Genomic DNA, 24,736 nt, shown 5'->3' with positions numbered 1-24,736 from the left:
GAAAACAAATTATTGCATATTATGTCGTCATTAATATTTTCTACAAATGTATTTCAAACAAACAGAAAATCACATTGATGTACGATTATTGTGTTATATAAGTACTTCAGAATGAACAATAGGCATGATATTATAATGAATGGGAACGTATACGTTATTGAGTAAGCCTATGAATTCTATTTAGGTACATTTATAAACAGCTACATTCACACTTGAACTAAATTATGTAGGTTTAGTCAGGAGCGTATCTTGTTTTCAATTGACGTAATTTTCCTGTTGATTCAGAACTACTATGACGACATTTTCAGGTCCCCCTATTGATGAATAATCAAGAAACTAATTATAGGATTCGTGCCAATTAAAATGCTGACTAAAGAAATGTATTATGCCTAATTGGCATTGCTTTACTAAAAATTTAAACTGTGCTATTTCGCAATAATTATACGTAATAGCATTTAGTAATTATATTGATCAACATGTTTATGACATTAAATATTGAAATGTAATGACTCACCGACACCAGTTAATTGTGATGAATTAATTTACATTATTAGCTACGAGAGTCGATCGAAAGTGCGCGGCCTAGTCAAGAAAACAAAATACGTACAAAACATAACAAAACATTTTTATCTTTTAACGTATCTCGTGACCTCGCACGAGAAAGGATCATTTTGGATGATCTTTTGTGTACGTTTGAATTTTACAACCCATTTTTGCACAAATAGACTGAGCAAATTCCCCAAATCTGCTTTCCATTATCAAAAAACACTGCAGTCGGTCTTATTTAACCGATCCAAATATACAACACCAAATGAAAAAATGTGGTTAGTGGTTATCAAAAAATATAATAATCTAATGAGGCATAAATATAATTTATATTTGTATATGTAGCCGCGAAATTTTCCATTTATGGTTTGCAATGGTTGTTATGATCTTGGAAATGGAACACCGATTCAGAATAGCCTTTTAATGAAAGTGGATCTTACGCCTACAAGATTCTCCTTACCTATTTAAGTATAGCGCAACCCCTGAATACCTAACGATATATTTTACTTGCGGACGTATAAAAATAACACTCTTTTTATAACCCCGATAAGAATGTGTCCAATTTACAACAAGATATCCATGAAAAATACCGGTTCGAATATTTTTGATTCAAGATCTCATTTGACGACCCTCTTGGTCGAGTGGCCTGCATACCGGTTCTCATGGTGTCGCCTTCCCTGAGGTCCCGGGTTCAATTCTGGCCGGGTCAATGTGAAATAATGGAGCACGAAAGGAACTTTCGTCATTCATTCCTTTACGTCTGGCGCATTATGGGCAACAATCTATAAGTACCTTACGCTGATTGGCTAATCCATTCACCACGATGGCAATCATTATAGTGCATGCCATAGATACGATAAAAAGAAGTGAAATTATGATGAAATTACAATTAATGAATTATCTGGTAACATTACAGGCACATGGGACTTTTCAGCTTATGCCTCAGGGTGATGGGCGCAGTGATAGTGCCCTTCAGCGATTTAAAGCTCTGAGTGACACTGCAACTGCTATGGACAGGCGTGTCGGTTACCACCGACTTGTTCATCACTTGGTCTCATAAAAAAATTTAGAAAAACTGACGTTTCTATATTGTCTCGGATCTGGATGTTTGTGGTACAGTCGTTGTTTCCGATTTCCATAACACACTTTTTTTTAAATTTATTTCTCTAGGATCGGAGCTGCGCTGAGTTGTATAACATTTATTCATTTGTTTAAGGTCCATGATGTTTAAAGGAGTGGCAATTCAACTTACACTTACATATACGAGTATTATTCAACAAATCCCTTGTCGGTTTATTATTAAGTAGATTGTAAATTATCAACAAATTTTGAACAGTAGATCGTTCTTGTTACTTTAAAACGTTGTGTACATAAGTACGATTACAATCTGTTACAGAAGTATGGATTTAGAATCATATTTAATTTTTATCAATGCGATTTGATTATCTACACATCAGAAGTGTCTAGGGATCAAGCACGTTTTTGTCAATAGTATAGATATTTGTACTTCATAATTGGAATTTCATTTCAAAAAGCCTTTTTCGTGTAAAGTTTCGGGTGAATTACATACGATATTCAATCAACACCTGATAAACGTTACCTTCATTATAACATATAAACCTACGACAGCAATGTACAATGACGTCGTAAAAATAAAATTGTGTTCACTATACTGTTTTTATTTGAAAGAATTGTTACTTACCAGTGAGTGTCCTTTCACAAACAATGAAAATAAATGATTAGACGGATTTGTATTTTGTAAAATCTTTTTTCTTATTATTCATACTCAAAACGTGCTAAGGTTATGATTAGTATGGACAAAGGCAGAAAATTCTGTTGTGTAACTGACCGGTCATCTGATTATTATAGTACCTTTCGAATGCAATAGGGCGGTACGGCACGTTCGCGCTTTCGGCTTTTTTCGAAGGCCTCGTGAATAATTACCGTTCAATGACAGCAACACGACACGGCACTCGAAAGACAACTAACTGATATTAGACAGGGACGAAGTGGGAATTTTTTTACCCTATCATGACGAGGCGAAAAGAAGCATTCAATTGTTCTTCTCTTAGAACAATATTTTGCTATTGCACACACACACACGCACGCACGCACGCACGCACGCACGCACGCACGCACGCACGCGCTCGAAACACATTTTGATTATATTCATAACATTATATACAAGTCATTGAATAAAACCATTTTTTTGAAAACACCAACACTTGATTTGTTTTTATTGAATACTAGTTTCATAGGTTGAAGGCCTGGTGACTTTAACTATTTCTGCCGCCACCATAAAAAAAGTTTGAAAAGAAAACAAATTGTTTTCTGAACATAATTATGTATTATTAATATAAATATATTATTAACTAATATATTATTATTATTTTATTGAACTAAGTTAGCCAAAACGGATCAGCTTGCTTATAGTGACTATTATAATAAATCTAGTTCTGTACAATAGTAAAAAATTGTTCACGGATTTATTGACGAATAGATATAAATAAATTTCTCTTTATCAAATTATTCATTAGATAATAAAGAGCGTTTTTGTTATCATTATTTTCCATACTCATAATTATCTTATAATGTTATGAAAATTAAAAATATTGTTAATACCCCATTATCATGTGACTTTGCATTGAACTACGTATTTGAATTGAATTGAATCTAAGTTAGTTGAAAAGATAAGCCAAGTTAAGATAATTGTACCGTCGTTGAACCGCGTTGCCAATACGTTTAAAATACTACAATCGTCGCTGGACTATATTACTAACATCATAAACAACAACTTTAGTTTCATGACTTTTTACAAAACATAATACATTGATAAAAAATAAACTTAAGTTTTTCATATACTATCAGTAGGACTAGCAAGCCGGGGCGCGATTTGCGCGAGAGAAACGTCCAAATTAACACCCTTGATAAGAAATAAATTTAAAATAAGTAGAAATTTTTGGCATCTCCTGAATAATCACTCTTTATAAGATACGTGTTTGAGAAAGTGAGGCATCGATTTGGTAGAATATGTTCAAACGTGCAAGCGTCCTCTGCGACGATTCCCACTCCTGTGTTTAGAGCGATCGATTTAAATCTATTTATTTTTGTACGAAAGTAAAATCTGATGAATATTTGAAAGTCATGGAACAAAAGTTATTTTTTATGATGTTAGTAATATAGTCTTGTGAGATTGTTAGTATTTTAAAAATAACACTCCACTTATATGTATATTTTAATAGTTATAAAAGGTCGTAAAGTTAAATTACTGAAATGACATGAAAGACCGCGCAAAGTCTAAGTCCGGCCTATTAAAAAAACCCGTATCGAATGCAGCCAGGCGAGATTAGAGACAGCGGAAGCAAAAAAGCTCACGCCTTCCATTAGCACTGACTTTCGAAATGTCAATACGCACGAATTAGGATCTAACGAACGTCAATCGAGACGAACCCGTCGTGAACTATGCGGGCGTAGAGAGCATACTTTTATGTGGGTAACCAATACATTGTCAGTAAAATGATACATTTTAATTGCATTATGAGTTACAGAAAACAAACTTAATCGATAAGACAACCGATGACATTGATAATTGAAGGGTGATTTGTTTCTAGTATAAAAACTGTGGTATTCTAAATGGTTTGACCTACCACCTCTCAAGCTGAGGTCGTGAATTCAAATCTGAGTTTTCGGAGTTTATGTGCGAAATTTAATTAGAAATTTATCATGAGCTTTTTGAAGAAAAATATCGTGATAAAAATTTGCACGAAGAAGAAGGTTCACAACCCTCGGGAAACGTGTGAAGTTCCCAACCCGCATTGGGTCCGCGTGGTGGACTAAAGCCCTCTGAAAGGAGACTCATGCCCAGCTGTCGGACGTATAAAATGGGTTGATGATGATAATTGTTTCTAATATTACGGTAACAAAACTCTTGATGTGAATATTTCTTTCAACTAAGTGCTTAAATAACCTAACACATATTGGGTTAGTTTCTTATAAGGCCTAGTCTCTCCTCAGAGGAGACCCGTGCGTAGTGGTGTATGGATTAACAGTCTACTCACAGTATGATCAATCAACTCTATAAGTGAATTGCTCAAAATCAACAAAGGTACCATGCAGAGCTGCTAAATTGAAGGATGGTCTGCACAAGAGTCGCGAGGGACCAGCTCGCACACGTTAATGATTAACTCTGTCCCGAGACCAATTATTCGAACCGCCGTGCGCCAGCGCAAATTAGAAACTATTCTCGCCCATTACTACCCAACTTCATAATCAATTACACGTTAAAATTTCATACTGCTGTTTCGGGAGCTCTCCGTTTGGATAATCGGAGTTTGTGGTCCCAAAGCGAGCTACGACGTGCAACTGCAGCTAGTTTTTGCCGGTAATTTTAATGTACCAAATGCAGTTTGCGGTACAAAAAATAGAGCTGGACAATATTCCCCGTAGAATATCTTAATAATCCAAATGGACCTGACAGAAGCTAACCCTGTTGCTACATTACTAGGTGATACGTTCCCATAACGATGTTGTTATACCTATGTGTAATTAGTGGCGTTTTATTAGTTTTGTAGAACTATTTGATGAAAATAATTAGCTATACGATAAATCTAAGTCAACAAATGGTACCTCATCCAGAAACAAATCAAATCTGAGGAACATTCTGCGGCAGACATCACTAATAGGATTGAGTGCACTCCGCTAATCATAATTCATCAGCGAGATTAAAGAATAAGCGAGACTGCGGGGAGGCTGTGTCCCCCTCCGGTACCTCCCCTCCCGGCACCCCTCCAGCGTGTGGGAGAGACAATATGATTGCCACACCTGCGGAAACACCGGCTAAAGTAACGAGACGAGAAGCTAAATAATTCAAACAACTACAGTCGCACTAAAAGTTGCTCCACATTACCTTTATTATGCCTAACGCACGAAACAGAAAAAACATTCTTAATTGATATTGGGAGGCTTACTTCATTTTAAACACGTAATTAGACTCTTATACTATGATGGATAGGGGTAACTAAATGATAACAATCTTAATTGTTATGAAGTTATTTCAAGATCTAATTAATTACTTGATAATTCACTTCCATAGTGAAGAACGTAAAATGTTTGAAATATAAGCTTTTTTAAATTCAACAATACACAGTTGGACGGCGTTTTATGTACTTTACTGGTTTTTGTGTTTACCTTGTGTGAAATAGAGCTGCCTTCATGGCGGGCGTTTCCGCCGACACTTATTTAGCAGATTGCTTTCCTTTAAGTTGTTCTTTAATCTTGCGATGGCCGGCACTGGCGGCGGTGGCAACGGCAGCGCTCGCACCCTGCGTCTCATCGCGTACCCGTTGATATGAACTACAAACGATTGCCTACGTGAGGGATTGCAAAACAACTCATGAATAGGACTGTTTTAGAACTCGATTGTTCTTTAAAAAAGGAACTGCTTCATTTCATTTCATTTATTCATTACAATATGCAAATACAATTTGATCATTACATCCAAATCAATAATGTCACAGTTCATCATTAATTAATTATTAAACACGTTAATTCAATTACATGTACACTGTTACTTTAATGCATTGTCTAATGTCCCTCTACTATGTACAGAATTACCTTTACATTTTTGTGGGCATAAGAACAAAGAGCAAGAGTCGTTTGAGCATCAATAAATGAACGATTTGCACGCATCCTCAACAATGAAAACCTAATAAAATTCTGAACAGACCAGAACAATCCGCACTTCCGTAGATGTATACAGTGTAATTTCAAATGTCACTAGCATTACCATTATCACACGTTCTCCGGTCGGCGGACGGCAACCGCAAACTCGACGCAAAATTTCGTTAATACCAACTATATTGGATTACTGATACCCGCCTGCTGCAATAATATAACGAAATTCAAACATTAATAGGCTCAAACACAATCACGGATGGCCGCGTAATCGAGTTAGCTGCTATTCGGTTAAACCCCTATCGCGTAATCTGCCCCATTGTCTGACAGTCGTTGTTCTGATCATGAGGGCCGATTATTGTGGCAATTTCGTGTTTATTGTTTTCAGGTGTCTCCTGTCTCTCTCACGGTGTCCTGAAGGAACCGCACAAAGCCCACCCGCTCTTATCGCACCGCTTGCCTACTAAAATGTTATTGAGGATGTTAATGTCTATTCTATATCAAGAACTAACAAGGAATGCTATTCTGGTATTCAAAGTGATTAAGGTCTTCGATAAGCAAAGAAATGAAATAGTAAACACAGAGCTGTAGTAGATCATAAACAAACACAGACAGGGACAGAAGTAAATGGTACTCTGGTAGAATATACGTCGGGAAAGTTAAAAGTTTCACCTCAGTTAGATGCAACTGAAGGAACAAATAAGTAGATAGAAGCTGTGTCAAAACTGCCAAAAACAAAACTATAAAGTTTGCTTTATAACGGGTAGATATCGGTTTATCTATTTGAGATGTCGAACTCAATTTCGATAGAGAAACTCTCCTTTCATAACTTGAACCAACTGCATTAGGTACCTATTTTCCGAAAATACGTATAGATAGTTTTCTGTCAACCTACGTACTGTACTATAGAAAACGAATTCATACCACTACATATATATTTTAAAATTCCCTTCTAATTAACCCAATAGGCCATTTTAATTAAAACGGGAAAATTGTAACTCGTAATTAATTAAATATTCATTGACATCGTGAAAAATTCCACCTAATGGCTTTAACTAATAGAGTTTAAAAGTAGAGTTCTACATTAATTGCCCAATTCTATTAGCAAGAATAGATATAGTTGTAAAAGGATAGTTACTTTGTATCAAGGTTGAATGAAAATAAATGTTAGTGCATTTTGTGATTTTACGGACTATATAAGACATGTAGTAAAAGATATGGCGCTTGCTAACGTGACGAGTAACGACAAGGATGTAATATGAGTAATACATATAGCCGATTTTGCTGATGTTTTTATTACATTATAAAACAAACGTATCGTATTAATTATGACGCAATGCAGTCGCCATCCCTATTGATCGTAAAGAATCTTTGATAGCAGTTGTAAAATGTTCCAAATCGTTGTCGTGATAATTTATGAACCGTGTTTATGGACAAATTTATGTGCATATTCGTCTGTCATCCCGTATTATGCACAGACTAGACCGTAAAAATTAGGACTAAGAAACGTAACTAAACCATTCATCATTTAGTCACGTGCCAAATATCTGGACCTGAACAAAATTATTGCTTCTGGTAATGAGATGTTGGCACACTATTTCTTGTGTATTCAATTTATTAGGAGTTGTGTTCATAAATCTTGTATTGTTATGTTAAGTGCATGAATAAGTAGGTACTCGGTTCGCGCTGCGGGAGGAAAGTGAATTAAAGGAACTTGGAGCCTATTACGTGAAGTGAGTTATAAAATAAGGCCGCGGCGACTAACTTCATACATTACAAGCCGATAACCAGACGAGACTTCTGAGACACAAACCAGTCCCTTTTAGTGAAATTGAAAACTTTTTCTGTTACTCATACCGACCACGACACGGTTCCTTTTAAATCAATTGCCTTTTATAATTAACTTACACCGTTATTGAAGTGCACTCGCTCGTTGGCGCAATTAAAATTCAATCGAGATGTAAATCTATCTATTAAGAAACTAGTTTTCCTGTAGTCAAATAAATTATCCACAATTAAGTGCCATTTTGTAGTGTACTTACTTGCATTCTCATTAGAATATTCGATATGTATACGATCGATTCTTAATTACATCGATAGCTACCATTCAGGCTGTGGTAATTTAGAATTGGAAATGCAATGCGCTAAAAACTAACTACTATATCCCTCGTTAATGAAACGACGTCTATACTTACTATGTTTAAAAGTAGAGAGTTGAAAATTTATTTTTAAATTAAATACAACCTACAAAATAAGTCAGCAGTATTTTAAAGTAATGTTGAGTACATTTTTAGTTTCTGATCACTTAAAAATTATATGAAGTGGGTAAATTAGAGCTCTCCATTACAGTATTAGTCGAGTGGCCCACAGGGGTGTTCCCACAATCATATGTCAATTCTGACATTATGCAGCCGCTAGTCGCCCTCTGCAGGCATCCCTGCGCCAAAGGGAGCGCCTATTACACCTATTTCTTATTAAACATTTATTAGATTAAACAAAAGCTATCGGAGTAGGGCTATGTTTTATTTATTACCTTTCGCAGGATTGTTGTTGCTTTTATGATATTAGGCAATCCAATAATTGTTTCGGCTGCAGTTCCTTTTAAAAGCTTTTATTTGGTTTTACATTGTACATATATACGTAATAGGCACTACTAAAGTTCAAATATTGCAAGTTATTTATATTCCCTTTTCACATACTGACGAAACTAACGTTAGTGTAGAGCTTCTTGTGAAAGAGTTCATCCAGGGAAGTACTGCCTTGCCTATTTCTGCCACCAAGCAGTAATGTGAGCGTTACTGCGTTCCGGTTTGGAAAGGTAGGGGTGCTCGTGAAACTACCGGCACATAGGACTTGTCAACTTATGTCTTAGGGTGACAAGCGTAGTTGGAGTGCCCCTCAGATCTTTGTGATATATTTAAAGCTCCGAGTGGCACTGCGGCTGTTATAGATAGGCGTGTCGCTTATCATCAGGTGCACGACTTCTTTGTTCCGTCACTTGATATTATAGAAAATACAACTTATGCCTCAAAGTGACGGGTGTAGCGGTAGTACCCTAGTACCCGTCAGATTTTTGCGATTTAAAGCTCTGAGTGGCACTGCAACTGATTTGGATAGACGTGTCAATTACCACCAGGGCACGACTTGTTCGTCCCGTCACTTGATATTATAGCAAAAGAAACGAGCAGTTTCGTAAATGTGAAATTTACTTTCTAGAACTTTGTATCAAGTAAGCTTACATATTTTGCAACAATAAGAACTATATATGAAACGAATATAGGTAACTTCCACGCTACGGCGACGGTAGTAAGCGGCATTTCATGGTAAGATAGATATACTATATATGTGTAAGGATAGTTATACTATATACCTATGTATACCTTGAGAAGTAGTGATAATCAGCCTGGTCCCAGTTCATGCAATGGATCCAGAGCTCTATCGGACCTTTCGATTCCGGAAATAGTTTAATCAGAGCTATGCGACCCATTAATTAAATTACGTTTGACCTAGGCTCGGCCATAAGAAAATTGCTTTTATTTGTGGGGAGTCATTCAATTATACATTCATTCATTTGCGGCCCATCGACTAGCGTCCATTACATTTAACTATAATTAAGAAGGCCTCTTTAATAATTACACGCTGCTTATTTTGTTAAGTGCGAGTTATTACTTAAGGCTATTGACCAAAGTAGCATCAACGAGAAAAACTCAAAAAAAAATGGACGAACTAGTCGTGCAGTTGATGGTAAGCGACACGTCTGTCCATGCAGCTGCAGTGCCACTCAGAGCTTTAGATTGCAAAGATCTGAGGGGTACTGCCACTGTGCCCGTCACTTTGAGACATAAGTAGAGAAGTCCCAAATACCTGTAATTTCACCAGCTTCAAAACCGGAACGCAGTAATGATCATTTGTGCTTAGCGGCAAAAATAAGTAAGGTGGCAGTACTTCCCTGAACGGAAAGAGGTTTGAGAAGGGTCGTAAAGGGTTGGCAACGCGCTCGTGACGCCTCTAGTGTTGTAGGCGTTCATAGGCGACAATGACCACTTTCCATCGAATGGGCCGTATGCTTGTTTGCTGCCTACATAATATATATTAAAAAAAACTCTTATACAAGGAGTCTACTGCTTCTAAAGTTTGTTTTCAAAGCATATGTCTAATAGGTAATATAAATGATTAATTTAAACAACGGTGAAATAGATGGACAATTTATGCAATAAATGCTTTTAGTTTAGATATTCGTTTCAATGTACGAGTGCTTAGTACCGGTAGTAAACAAACAGATACGCGAGCGATGGCAACATACCCTCGAGGAAATAATGAGTATTTTTTTCTAGTGGAATCACTAATGCGTAGACAATCTAATTTTGATAATTGCGCTATGTACAAGATATTATATTCGACTATTTGGGTTATTAAAAAAACTTTATCTCAATTAGCGTAAATTAATTACGCTTGCTTTACAAGCTAATCTAATGCGTTTAATTTAATTAATATTTTATGTTTTGCGGAGGAATATCGCGGTAAGCTATTAAGTAAATTAAATTTAAGACTTTTCAGAGTAATTGTTAAAAATTATTCTACTATGCATAAAATTGAGAATTTCGTGGAGAAATTGTTGTTTGTCTTATATCATCAAGTTCTTTGCTAATCAATTCATAAGACTTGTAATCATTACTATGGAATTACTTTTTTTTCAAATTTTTTTTAAAAAACAACCCCCCCTCCCCCCCCCCCCCCCCCCCAAGGAAAGCCTGTGTCGCGGGCGCCATGGACACTCACTTAGACAACGACAAATTACACCCAAACTCACGAGAGAAATAAATGAGGGCCGTACAAATAACTTCTCCCGGCCCGGGATTCGAACCCGGGCCCTCTGCGTGGCAGCCCAGTATGGTAACCGTTCGGCGATAGAGGTAGGTAATATGCAGAATTACAATTTTAAAATGCTTATTATTTTTAAGCAATCGTTAAAAAAATTCTTCTAGAACCTTTAAACATTAATCTATAACGATACTTTTACTTAATGACAATCGCATGACTTGTAGTTAACTGTATCAAGAAGTCAAACACCTTACATTTAACACACCTTATTCGAGAGTTCTTTAGATGAAATAGATATGCCATATTACAAATACTCACCAAGTTACTTAAAAAGCCTTGAAACACATATTCTTAAATAAGTACTTATCTAAATCAAACATTTTATGTCTCAATTATAAACCATTTCAATTGTAAATGTCATTTTTAAATGTCAACACAAAAACTTTTTAGATTACAACGCTTTTTTCTTAAAACGCAAAGCCGTCGCAACACGCGTGTTTACAAAATGGCCTCGTTGTAAACACTGCAACTGACTGGATGAATGAGCGCTATCGGCGGATTTCCTGTCAGTGTGATAACCCCTCTCCATCTCACTCAGACTATTCATCGAGTTAAGGAAGAATAGAGACTGCTGAGGTCAAAAGGTCATTTTAAATCAGAATTCATATGCAAGTGTACAAATTGCAAATATCCTGCACAATACAAAAGACAGCACTTCAAAATCACATAAAGGATTCCATTTTGGGTTAGGCTTATTTTTAAATACATTAAAATGACTCTAAGCAATAATACTTTTCTTCAACAATAACTGTCTTGTAAACGAAACGAGAATCGAGTGTAGTTTATTTTTGAGATTGCCTACGGGCAATGTACGAAAAAAGAGTAATATTATTTTTCAATTCCCATACAAAGGTGGTCGGTGCGGCGCGGCAAATTGGTTGTATTGTCAATTTGGGCAGTGCGTGCCAGGGCGCAGATGAAATGTTTATTTTCAATTTCCGCCATTTTCCCGCCGCGTCTGCCCACGCCGTTGGATTAGGTGCCGAAACAACCGCACTAGTGGGCACTAGTTTTTGATGCCAGCTCTGTTATTCTATTCTCCATAATAAAAAGCTGAAAAAACAAATAGAAAATAACGCTAGTTGCTGCTAATTTAAAAATATTCTCTGTGACTGTATATCCTATTTTGTATTAATTAATTGGAACACCTTACAGTAAAGTCTGCTGTCTCGAGCGCGACTAATCGTATAATTGTGGATCGTATATTGAAATCGCCTAGTCGTGAGACCACTCGCTGCGTTCAACTGATCCCAACCAAACAGCACCTAACTGGTGTACTTACTTTATAATTATATGAAATATTACTTAAAGACTGAATCTTGAATTTTTATAGGAGACATTTTCCATGTGATGCTCCTAAATTAAAAAACAATTGCTTGGAAAATATTGAATCAGTATGCACCTACAGTACACTACACCTATAATCAGCACCTACATCAGAATCACACATACACAATTTCTATTTAACCTAAATCATTTCTCTTTAACCTACACAATTTCTCTTTAACAATATATATACTAGATTAATTTAGTATATCGTAATAGTAGTTGATCGAAATCAGATATTTTACTTAATTTTTACCGTACTTTCATAATTGATGTAAAATTAAGTTTTACCTAATTCTAGTACACTCCGCCAAGTACGGAGTTGGCGACCTGTAATACTAGCATTTTTATGCCTGTCTTAGACACCAGTCTCTCAGAAATAAGTTTCAATATTAAACTCATTAATATAAACAATAATCGTGCACGGGCATAAAACATATTAATTGAACTCCTAAACATGATGCCTTCCCTTAGATCTGCATAGTAACTTACTACTGTATAATATTATTGATAGTATCTATATCTAAGCTATAGGCCGCCGGATGAGCCTGGTTGCTTTTCCCACTAGCGAGTCATTCGACTTTAGCGGGCTTCACTAATCGGGCAGTGCTAATCGCGAGACGCATATAATCGGCCATTGACGAGCGTGGTGCACGTTTTCAATTCATTCATTCTTGCGTCCCGTGGTACCACCGCAGCATTTCAAATTTCGAACGGCAGTTTACAGATCTTGAAAACTGGAACCAAATCTTTTTATAGCGGCTATTCGATTATCGACTTCTGGATTGAACATAATTATACTGCAGGGTATTGATTATGATATTGTTATGCAACGCATGTTTTTCCTGTACGTAGGTCAACGGGAAAATAAGTCATTGTTACATCACCAAACTATTTATATTTTTATATAAAACTATGCCAACGGACAATAAGATTACTGTTAAATTTAAATTTGACAATCAAAATGTTTATTACAAGTGGCCGACAGTTCGAATTAAGTCCGAAATATAAAGTTAAGCAAGAAATATAAAGTTTACTTAACTGTATACAAAATATTTAATAACAATCGATGTACACTATTGAAATGATATGTTTTACTACCAACATTTCCAAAAAAAATTCTAATTTGCATTATTGCTAGATTCATTAATTGTTTATAACCAACCGTTTCTAATTTGAAATTTAGAACAATTTGAATTTAACAGATAAGTAATGTTCATTAGTTTTGAAGTAGGCATTAATTAATTTCCAGTGGAATTAAGCAAAACAATAATGTAGATACAAAAATACTTCAACTGAATGCTCGTTACGTCTAGTTGAGTACAAAGCTGTTACCTAGCATTTGCTTTTTGCAGAACAAATTTGCAACCAACACAAATTGAACTCCGACGGATTTTGACGGCTGAGTGTGAAATTAAGTAGTGTGTAAACACAATAGACAATAGATATTTTTTCAAATAGTGTTACAGAAAGATCATGTTATTCTAGCGATCGCATGATTGCAATCATAAATAATTATAGAAAAATTATAAATTCGAGAAAATAATTTCGTTATATAATAATAATAAGTTAGATCAATCACAGCATGCACATCATCATCATCATCATCATTTCAGCCTAAAGACGTCCTCTGCTGGACAAGGGCCTCCCTAAAAGATTCCCACGACGACCGGTCTTGCGCTGCTTGCATTCAGCGGATTCCCGTAACCTTCACCAGGTCATCGGTCCACTTTGTGGACCGTCATTCAGCATGCACACTGCACAGTCCGGTCCGCCATGTGGACCGTCAATCAGAATGTACAGTCAAGGTTAGTTTTTTTTTCTAAAGTTCTTTCTTATCATAAATCACCAATTGAAATATGGACCTGCAGCAACACCTTTTTGTTTGCTATACTTTGTGTTGACATTTCCTGCATTTGTGGACCATTTTTTAAGATTGTCACTTTGTGTACGACGTAACTTCTAAGTAATCCTATATAAATTTGCTTAAGATCTGATCTTCTTAGATGCAGTAATAACCTTTAAAGTCGCTTTTTTTCGTCATTACCATTATATATTCATGAATAATGGATCAAATGTCTGGGCGGAAGTTACACTGGCTGAGCGGAATAAAGGTGAGTTTTATTGTTTTGTTATATTCTGAATATGAAATTTGATTTAAAACTTTCGCATTCTAGATTCATCTATACATAGTTTTTCAAAGAAAAAGTCAAATGAGGAGCATAGCTGAATTCAGCATTAACAAGCTTTAAAATGAAGATCTCTACCGTTGTATTCATATATAATTTATTATTGTTGTTTACAATATTGATCGACGTAGGTATTATTTTTGTTTCTTTTCCGCTTATTTTATTTTGCAGCCCTTCATCATTGCGACAAATAATTATTACTGATCGATTATAATTATACTATTAATTACAACCGGAACCAAATCCAACAAAATTATGACGGATTTTCTGGGCTCCGATTATTCTTCATCTTCTCGGGAATATGCTTGCCTATGACTACTGGACTGGAATTAACAATTTATATTTAATTATATCATATCACAAGTACTGTTGGGAAATTTTGAGAAAAATTTCAAATAGTGGAACTTTTTCCAGAAAAATTGGTAAAATGTAATTTCGAGGGTTCATATTATGTTCTATGTTTAGAAAAATCTTTTGAAGTTTTATTTAGAATTGTAAAATATATGAATTATAAAATACACTTGTATAGCTAAAAGCCACTTTTAGGAAAACGAGATTTAAAATTGTTTCACAATAGCGAAAAAACCTACAACGACCACACCACCACCACCTGTTGTTGGCTCCATCGTTTTCGTTCAGTAACTTCAACTTTTGACAGGTGTCAACGTCAAATGCGGAAAAATAAAAGCATAATATTAGAAAAATAACCGGAAAAAATGTTTTTGCATGACCCAACATTAATCACAGGTAATTAGAAAATGCGTACCTCACAAACTATAGACTAGATCAGATTTATTTATTATCTTGTAAACTTTACATTATTATATACAATATATTGTATTACAAGAATCGTTACAAATAGTAATAAATGTTACATTTCAAAAAATTACAAATACCCAGTACAAGTTTTGTACTACGTAACTTTAACATAGTTAATGTAGTTATGTGAAATAACTGTGAAATTTGTTTTACTCATTTAAATTTTGGTTATAATTCATAAGATATAAGGAAAGTTTCACACTTCTTACTCTGCCTGAAAAGACCGTTATCAAAATTACTGAACCAGAAAATACTATTGAATGAAAATATCGTAATAAATGTGATTATGAGGTATGCGTGTATAAGTAGGTACGTATAAGTAAATCCCGTCCCGTGGTGATGGGAACCTTAAATATTAGCACAATTTATCAAACACCGTTAATTTTATAGCTTGAACAACTTCTTAAGGACTCCGACGACGGATATATCCAGGACGTAATGAAAACATACCTTGATAAAAAGCGGAAGGATTAATTTATCAAACATGATTTTGTAGTTTTGTTTGTAACCAACTTCAAAAAAAGGAGGAGATTCTCAATTCGACTGTATGTTTTTTAAATATGTATGTTACGCGATAACTCGACGATTTGTTAACCAATTTTGATGATTCTTTTTTTGTTGGAAAGAGGGTACCTCAGATGTAGTCCCATTTAAATTTGAAGAAAATATTCCATCTCTAAGAGTGGCGAATTAGGGGATGAATGACATTTGAGGTCGGTTTTTTAGTACTCTGTACTGTTGTTGATAATTATTAGGAACATTTACCTGAAACAAAAAATATTTTCTTTATATACCATATGAAATGAACACAGATTGTGTGATAAATTGTAGTGAAAAGAGAATAAAAACTTTTTTTAACGCACACACTTATAGTCCCGCATTAGGGAAACCCTGTGACGCGGGCGCCATGGACACTGACATAGACAGGCACAAATTACAAACTCACAAGAAAAATAAATGTAGGCCATACAAATCTTTCTCTCGACCCGGGAATCGAACCCGGGACCTCTGCGTGGCTGTCCGGCATGGTAACCGTTTGGCCACAGAGGCAGTTAAAATAATACTATAATAATAATACCGAACAGCAAAGACATCCCATACACAGTTCAACATGGCGGCTACTTGAGGCGTGATTAGCGTGGCTAAGTTCTGGACCGCGATAACATGGTGTATGCCATTGATACGATAAGAAGAAGAGACGCATATTACACTTAAATAGTAATAATATAGGCTAAAGCGGATTAAAGATTTAATTTAAAAAAAACATGTTTTTGAAAGAAAAAAGAATATCGGCCACGGAGGCAATCAAAATTTTTGCTATGATATATCTACACGGAACAAAGTTTATACGAATTACGTTGTAGTGTAAGCATTTATGTATTATACTGTTACAATATATATTTCATTGCCTATCATGATGTCTTAACTGCCATGTTATTTATATATTTTTGTGAAAATACTCCACCATTTTTTTTTTATTATTGATATAAAACTTTTCTTCGATCCGGCTGGACCCGAACCAACGACTCTTTCACCAAACCGGAGCTATCGCTCTCCCTACTGAGCTACGGAACGAATGAGCCAGTAGATCTTACAAATTTCTCTAATTACTTGTCTACAGAGCTTTCGTTTTAACGGCTTTTTTGTGATAAAAAAGTATAATTATTTAGGCATAATCATAGAAACTTTTCTGTTTAGCGCCTCAAAAGTTTTAAGTGGCGCCTTTGTTCAGGATAATATCAACAACGTATGTTTGATTCCTATCATTAGGGGGTCCTCGTTCAGAATTCCGTTTTTCTAATTATACACTCGGAATCATCGTCATTATTGTCCTCAAGAATTAACATCAAAATTGCGTGCTGGCCAAGAATTACGCTAACATTGTAACCGCATTAAGTCTAAATAATATATGCAACAATTTCACAAGCAGGGGGCGTTGCACGTCAACTTTAAAACGCGGTATTTGCCAACATTATGCAACAAAGAGGGCAATTTGGCTGACATTCAGTTCGAAAGGGCTCCTCGACAATTGTGTGTCATTTGACGTACAAGGAAAAGGCTGACGTGCATTATAAACACTATAAACACCGGTCAATAACGCTGCAGGCAATAGTAGCGGGCAATTCCATTGAACACTGTTAGTGAAGTTACTTCAAACCATGTGTAATAAACTTAACAATAGAGTTTTTTTGTTTTTTTTTATGAAGCCAAGTGACGAGACGAACAAGTCGTGCGCCTGGTGGCAAACGACACGCCGCCTGTCCATAACAGTTGTAGTGCCGCTTGGAGCTTTAAATCGCAAATATTTAAAGGATACTCCCATAGTCCCATGTGCCTGTAATTTCACCAGCACCCTTACCCTTCAAAACCGAAACGCAGTTATGCTCACATTACTGTTTAGCGGCAGAAATAGGTAAGATACTTCCCGGAGCCAACTTTTCACATATACTTATACTTCTACTAGTAACGTGAAATATGACTGTGTTTTTACACATTGCGCATTCAAATCTTAAACATATGTGTATAGGTTTTATGTTTTTATAATTATTGACATTTACCATTATTCAACTGGTTTTGTTACCTTAAATTAATTTTTATCACGTTTTTAACATAATAATATTATTATAATTTACGAACATTTATTAGGATTATTTTTTGTGTTAATCATTATTTTGTCCAATTTTGACCATGAATTAATTAACTGAATGATAAATTAAATTGTATCAGTATATTTATGCTTTTTAATGTTAATTATTATGATCTAAATTTTTATATTGGTTTGAATATGTTTCATAATTGTAATAATTAATTACACAGCTTTTATATGAGATTAATACTTACAGGTTTCATGTACTGGAATACTATTATGAAACACCTCTGTTAAATTATTTCAGTGTAATTAATATTTGTCTCTTCTTCTTATGGTATCGACGGCATATACGAGTACCATATTGTCGCGGTCCAGAACTTAGCCACGCTAATCACGCCACCAGTAGCCGCCATGTTGAGTTCAACATGGCGGCTACTGGTGGCGTATACCCAGTTGGGTATGGGATGTCTTTACCATTCCGTATTATTATTATTATAGTCTTATTTTAATGCCACAGAGGCCGAACGGTCACCATGCTCGTGAGGTTGGGTGTAATTTGTGATTGTCTATGTGTATGCGCCGATGTGGTACCCGCAATACATAATAATACGAATTTGATTATTCACAAAAAAAAGTGTACAGAGACAAAAAAACACCATAGATTCTACATAAAAGTAAGTAAGTAATTGTTCAAAATTTAATATTCCAATATTTATTTTATTGATCAATTAATTTAAAAACTAAATTAATTACACAATTGTGTCAATCCGCAACGTAGGCTTCGTCAGGAAGACAGAAATATAAATAAGCAACAGGCTTCGTCACATAAAAATTAATAATGCAATTCGCCAGACTTAGCCATTTTTATCCAACTAGTACAATCAAAAAGGACCGCTCTTAGCTGGTTCAAACGTCCCCATAACACTGGCAGTATTACCGCGCTGAATTGTACAAATTGATTGTTGAACTCTGATCATCCACACTAGATGCAAGCCTGTATGTTGGAAATCAGTGTCCGGCCACGTCATTTGAGCTATTTGAGTAAAGATTACAAAACATAATTGCGTATTGTAATACTGGGTTTCCGTAGTGCGGATCTGTGAGTGTTTTTTTTTATAGTATCATGTGATGGGACGAACACGTCGTCCACCTGATCGTAAGCTACACGCCTGTCCATAACAGTTGCAGTGCCATTCGGAGCTTAAAAACCGCAAAGATCTGAGGGGCACTGCCATTGCGCCCGTCACCCTGAGACATAAGTTGACAAGTATCATGTGCCTGTAATTTCACTAAATTAGTGTATGCGTTATTTATTTTATTATATTTTCGGTACTCGTTGTTTCTAGTATGGTTCAAATTTTTATTGTAGGTATTCATTCATTTTGTAATGACTGATTATACTAAAATCAATGGAAGTAAAAATCATATAAGAGCTGGTGTTTCTAAATATAAGGAGTTAACAGTTAGTATGTATGTTAATTAATTGGCGTCTATTAGTTAACGCAGTAATGTCACAAGCGACCAAATTGTTCCTCAATACCACCATCCACGTGTGAATTCCGGCACGTAATACGAATACCGGCACTGGCTTATTAACCCCCATCGAGCAGAACAATTTAATCGATATCAAATTATTAGAAATCTCCCGGACTAATTAACGAAGAATTCCAACATTTCGCTCCACCTATCTGGCTTAATTAAAATTGACAAAGCCGCGGGCGAGCTCGCCAAATATCGCCTCTATTAATGAAATGATCACTCGAAACTAATTAAATTATGAAGGTAATGGTGCGTGCTGGTGATACCAGCCGAAACGAGAACAGAGTTACATCAGCGGACAATTAGTGTGTATAGATTTTAAATTCGATTACGTTAACCGATCCTGGTAATGAGTACGTTATTAAAAGAGACGGCTATTATGATTACCAGCAAACGCTTCACAATTATTGATAAAAGTTAGTTCGACTTAGTAATACGTAGTTATCATAATACGTACTACACAGAACCTAAAAACCGTCACACACGTCGACGTTTGCATCAATACAACCGCCTATAAACCGTTAAAGTCGCGATGCAGTTTCAAAGTGGCCATGTGTAACTGCTCTTATACTCACATCATACTAAAATCCTAACTCTACGCTGCAAGTTTTCCTTTCTTATTTTTTACATCACTTCCCTGTTATATTCGACTAAATACGTCACTGATACATCCATACAGATCTAATTGTGCACTTATAGAGAATTAAATTATAAGTGCCACCAATAACAAAGCAAAGGGTCGGTCGGGGCACATAGGCACGGCGACTCGTGCACCGCGCGGTAGGCGCAGCAACATTAAAATGAGTAATTATAATAAACCTGATATGTCCTCATAACGATAATTAACTAAGCCTGATGAAGAGTGCTTTGACAAGACAGCAGGTTGGGTAGCCGCTTTAACGCTGGAATTGCGTATCACTTTCATTTTCACTTCACTTTGATAGGTATTTTTTTTAAACAATTCTCACCCGTAATGTAATAAAGCCACATGTGATAATATGCCAAAAGTGCTTTTATTACATGAAAGTCATAAAAATAATACAAACTATATGAAACAAATTACGTGTATGTGAAATTTTACAAGCCTCTCCTAGTTAGGCATTTTTTTTATGATACTTAGTGACGGGACCACAAGTCGTGCGCCTGGTGGTAAGCGTCACGCCTGTCTATGACAGTTGCATTGCCTCTCAAAGGGCACACTGTCGTCACTCTGAGACACAAGTTGAAAAGTCTCATGCGCCTGTAACTTCACCAGCACCCTTGCTCTTCAAATCCGGAACGCAGAAACGCTCGCATTGCTGCTTGGCGATAGAATTAGGTAATGTGGCAGATCCACCCTGAACGAACTCTATCACAAGGAGCTCTACTGCTACGAATTGTCGACTAATTTCGTTCGTATAATCTTTAAATCTCTCTTCTCAAACGTGGTAATTTTGCAGATGGGGCCATAGTATACCCGGGATGCTAATTTCGTTCTGCTTTTTCTATTAATGTTTGCTACCTCACCTTGCTTATCTCATCTCAATTCTGATGACAATATTTTTCTCTTTATAATATTTCGTACTATGTTGTATCTAATTAATTAGCACAAGTTATACTTATGAACATTAACGACCGAACTCTATGACGACAAAATTATAGTTATTCGTAATTATATTCCAGTCTTACAAGACGGTTACTTTAAACATTATTAGAATTCAATACAATAAAGTCTAGTGACAGTAATTGTCTACACCTAGGCCACCACTCTCAACCAACTGAGCTAGAGCAGTGACCTCGGCGTGGCATCTGACACTGGTATGAATCCAATGAGATCGGAGGAACTTTTCTTTATGTCCGATCTTTATATCAGTAATATAAATATTATCAGCAAGCTAGTGGAGTATTCTCACAAAAAATGTACAAATATCATGCTAGTAAAACATCACAATATTCAATTCAAATCTGCGCCCGTCACCCTGAGATATAAGTTGTAAAGTCCCATGTGCTTGTAATTTCACCAGTACCCTTACCCTTCAAATCCGGAACGCAGTAACGCTCGCATTACTGCTTGGCGGCAGAAATAGGTAAGATGACAGTACTACACTGGACTATCTAATCTAAATCTATTCTCTATCATTTTATAGTTGTTCTATTACGTCATTTATTCCATCACAAATTTTGAGCAGTGACAAATTTCTAAAAAAAAGTGTACAAAGCGCTTACCAGTCAATATGTGAACGCACAGCAGCACTAGCGCTAATTAGACGGAGTGACAACCCACTCCTGCCATAAAGCGCTGCAGATTTATCGCCACAGATTATTTATATTATGTTTATTAGGCCCCACCCTCCCTGCTCCGTGCCTCTGCCTCTCCCTGCTTTCTCTCTAATTGAATTGCAGGGATTTTTTATACGTCATTATTACACCTGAAGAGTTGTCCTCAGTGTTATTATACGCACTCTTCACATGAACGACCTTTATGAAATGCCACACGAATTATTAAATTCCTTGCTTGCGAGTAGAAGTTGTTTGAGATATGATATGCTTAGTACAGTGTATATGATAAGTATGATAATTTTAGGTATACTGTTTATTTTAAGAGGTAATTATATATGTACATACAAAATAGAATGGAGACAAGGTGATGTCACGTTAAAAAATTTGGGACATTCTTGTAACTAAAAAATTTAACTAGTAACAAAATTACTGTCCTTCCGGATAATTCTTTACTTTTACATAGCCCCGCACTAGGGAAACCCTGTATTGCGGGTGCCGTGGACGTGTGTCCACATAGACAACCACAAATTACACCCAAACTCACGAGAGAAATAAATGTAGGCTATACAATTATTTCTCCCCGCCCGGGAATTGCACCAGTGACCTCTGCGTAGCAGTCCAGCATGCTAACCGTTCGGCCACGGAGGCAGGCACTAAGTAAACATAGTGGTTTAACTCTGAAATCAGAACATTAATATCATTCGGCTGTCTTTCACTTTACGCTGTTAGCCACCTGGAATTGGCGGGAAGACAGTACATAACCAATTACACTGCTGAACGCTGACCCTAGAAACGTACATTGTAATTAACATACTTCTACGCCATAAATCATATTACTCTGCGACTTACAAGTTATTTTGGCAATCGCTATGATTAACGTCTGCTCATACAATGATAAATTAACATCCAAAATAACTGCTATTCTATAACCCACCCAAATTGCAGAGGACGCTGCGAAGAAACTACCAATGACATATGAAATACTATGAGAAAAAATTGGACTGTAAGCCTGCCAATTAGCCTAACGATAACCAACGTACGCATCGTAATAATACAAATTAGATACTTAGAGCATGAAAACCAGAAGATTTTAGATAATTAGTTACAAATTTCATTTATAAGTAGGTAAATATGTGAAACCCGAAATAATTATGGAAGAACTAATAATGTAATTTCAAAGACAAGAAGAACAAAATTAGAACTCTAATTGGAATGCCGCTTTTAGGAGCCATGTTCTTATCCATTTGGTATCTTTGTTGATTTCTTGTTTCGTTTCGCGGAGTATTCGGAAGCTAATTAATTTTAATTGGACTATGCATCTAGAGTTTTGGTCTCCACCAACTTGTATGTTCTGGGCGGAACATGGCGCATTACAAAAATTACAAAAACTTTTGATCTTGGCTTTTAATTAGTGTGTACTGAAACGTGGCAAACTGGTGCATTTTATGTTCAAATCACAAATTATACAACTATAAACATAATTTACTGGGTCTTGTAACAGCCGTGAAACCACCGAAAATGTAAAATGTCAGTTTTAATAGCAGTAGAACTCCGTGTGAAATAGTTTGTCCAGGAAAGTACTGCCACCTTGCCGAGCAGTAATGTGTAAGGATGAAATTACGGGCACATGGGGCTTGTCAAGTGGCAGTGCCTCCCAGAGCTTTGTGGTTTAAAGCTCTGAGTGACACTGCAACTGTCATGGATAGGCGTGTCGCTTTCTACCAGGAGGGCGATTAATTCGTCTCGTCGCTTGATATCATAAAAATAATCTAATGGTAAAATAATGCGTTAATCACCCGTCGTGTGTTGTGTCATTTTACAAATTATCGCTTTTGCATCATAGTGTAATGGATATCTATGATGAATAGCGCTATGGATGGATACATGGAAAAACTCACCACTTATAATCTTATTAATTGCAATATAAATCGATCATAGATTTCAATTCATGTTACAAATTTCTTGCTTATTCAATATGTTATCGGTATTTTGAAAAACAGGATGTGATTAGTCTTTCAAAATAATTAAAGCCTGAAATAACTTCTGATTATTTTTCATTTAATTTCATAATGCAAAGGAAATCAAACTATTTTCCGGACTTAAATCGCGTATATTTGTTTTTTCAAACAATCCGTCAAGTCAACCGTGATTATAGGACTTGTAAAGGGCCCGAAACGTTGGTTTGTTTGAAAAAAACAAATGTACGCGATTTAAATCGGGACAAATAGTTCCATTTCCTATGTGTAACAATTGTGAAAACTTAAGACCTCGATTCATAATGCAAATTTAATTAATGTTTAAAAATTCTGGTTTCGTACTTAATCCCAGCTTGCACGAACTATTGTAATTTCACTTATCTGTATTTGGAAAATATTTACAATAAATAAAATATCGATTTAATCTCCAAAAAGGTTATTAAAAGAGCGAAAATTCCCATTTTCAACCTCTTTTTTTATATTATGTATACTCTAAAACTTGTGTAACTCCAACAGGAAGCCAGACTCAGTATATGGTATATAAATATTACTTTCTCGTTCAGTTGTAATTACGGTATTTGTTAACGTCAAATATCACGATCAATTCCTTAACGAAAAAGTTACTTATAAGTTACCTTTTTTTTATAATATCAAGTGACGGGACGAACAAGTCGTGCGCCTGATGGTAAGCTACACGCCTGTACATAACAGTCGCAATGTCCTCAGAGCTTTAAATAGCAAAGATCTGAGGAGCATTGCCACTGTGCCCGTAACTCTAAGCCATGAGTTGACAAGTCCCATGTGCCTGTAATTTCACCAGCACCCTTACCCTACAGGCGGCAGAAATAGGCAAAGTGGCAGTACTTACCAACAAACTCTTTCACAAGGAGTCTATTACTACTAAAGTACCTAGTAGGTACTTAAAAAAACTATAACTG

The 24,736-nt window shown here is 35.8% G+C and overlaps 1 protein-coding gene across 4 annotated transcripts in view; it reads right to left on the bottom strand.

Annotated features, from left to right (window-relative positions):
- The window catches only part of LOC113235064 (LIM domain only protein 3), a 78,904-nt gene that overhangs the window by 8,223 nt on the left and 45,945 nt on the right, over positions 1-24,736 (bottom strand). The window contains exon 1 of one of the 4 annotated variants that reach the window (XM_026470619.1): positions 11,359-11,548. The exons of 2 other annotated variants lie outside the window; for them this stretch is intronic. The gene's annotated coding sequence lies outside the window, so the exon portion shown is untranslated. Of the gene's footprint in view, positions 1-5,733; positions 5,820-11,358; positions 11,549-24,736 lie in introns of those variants that run through there. One more of the 4 variants, XM_026470618.1, reaches the window with a different exon arrangement.

Source organism: Hyposmocoma kahamanoa, unplaced genomic scaffold (genome assembly GCF_003589595.1).
Source record: "Hyposmocoma kahamanoa isolate Upper Pololo Valley unplaced genomic scaffold, ASM358959v1 87, whole genome shotgun sequence".
NCBI lineage: Eukaryota > Metazoa > Arthropoda > Insecta > Lepidoptera > Cosmopterigidae > Hyposmocoma > Hyposmocoma kahamanoa.
This window is presented reverse-complemented; position numbering and strand designations above follow the sequence as displayed.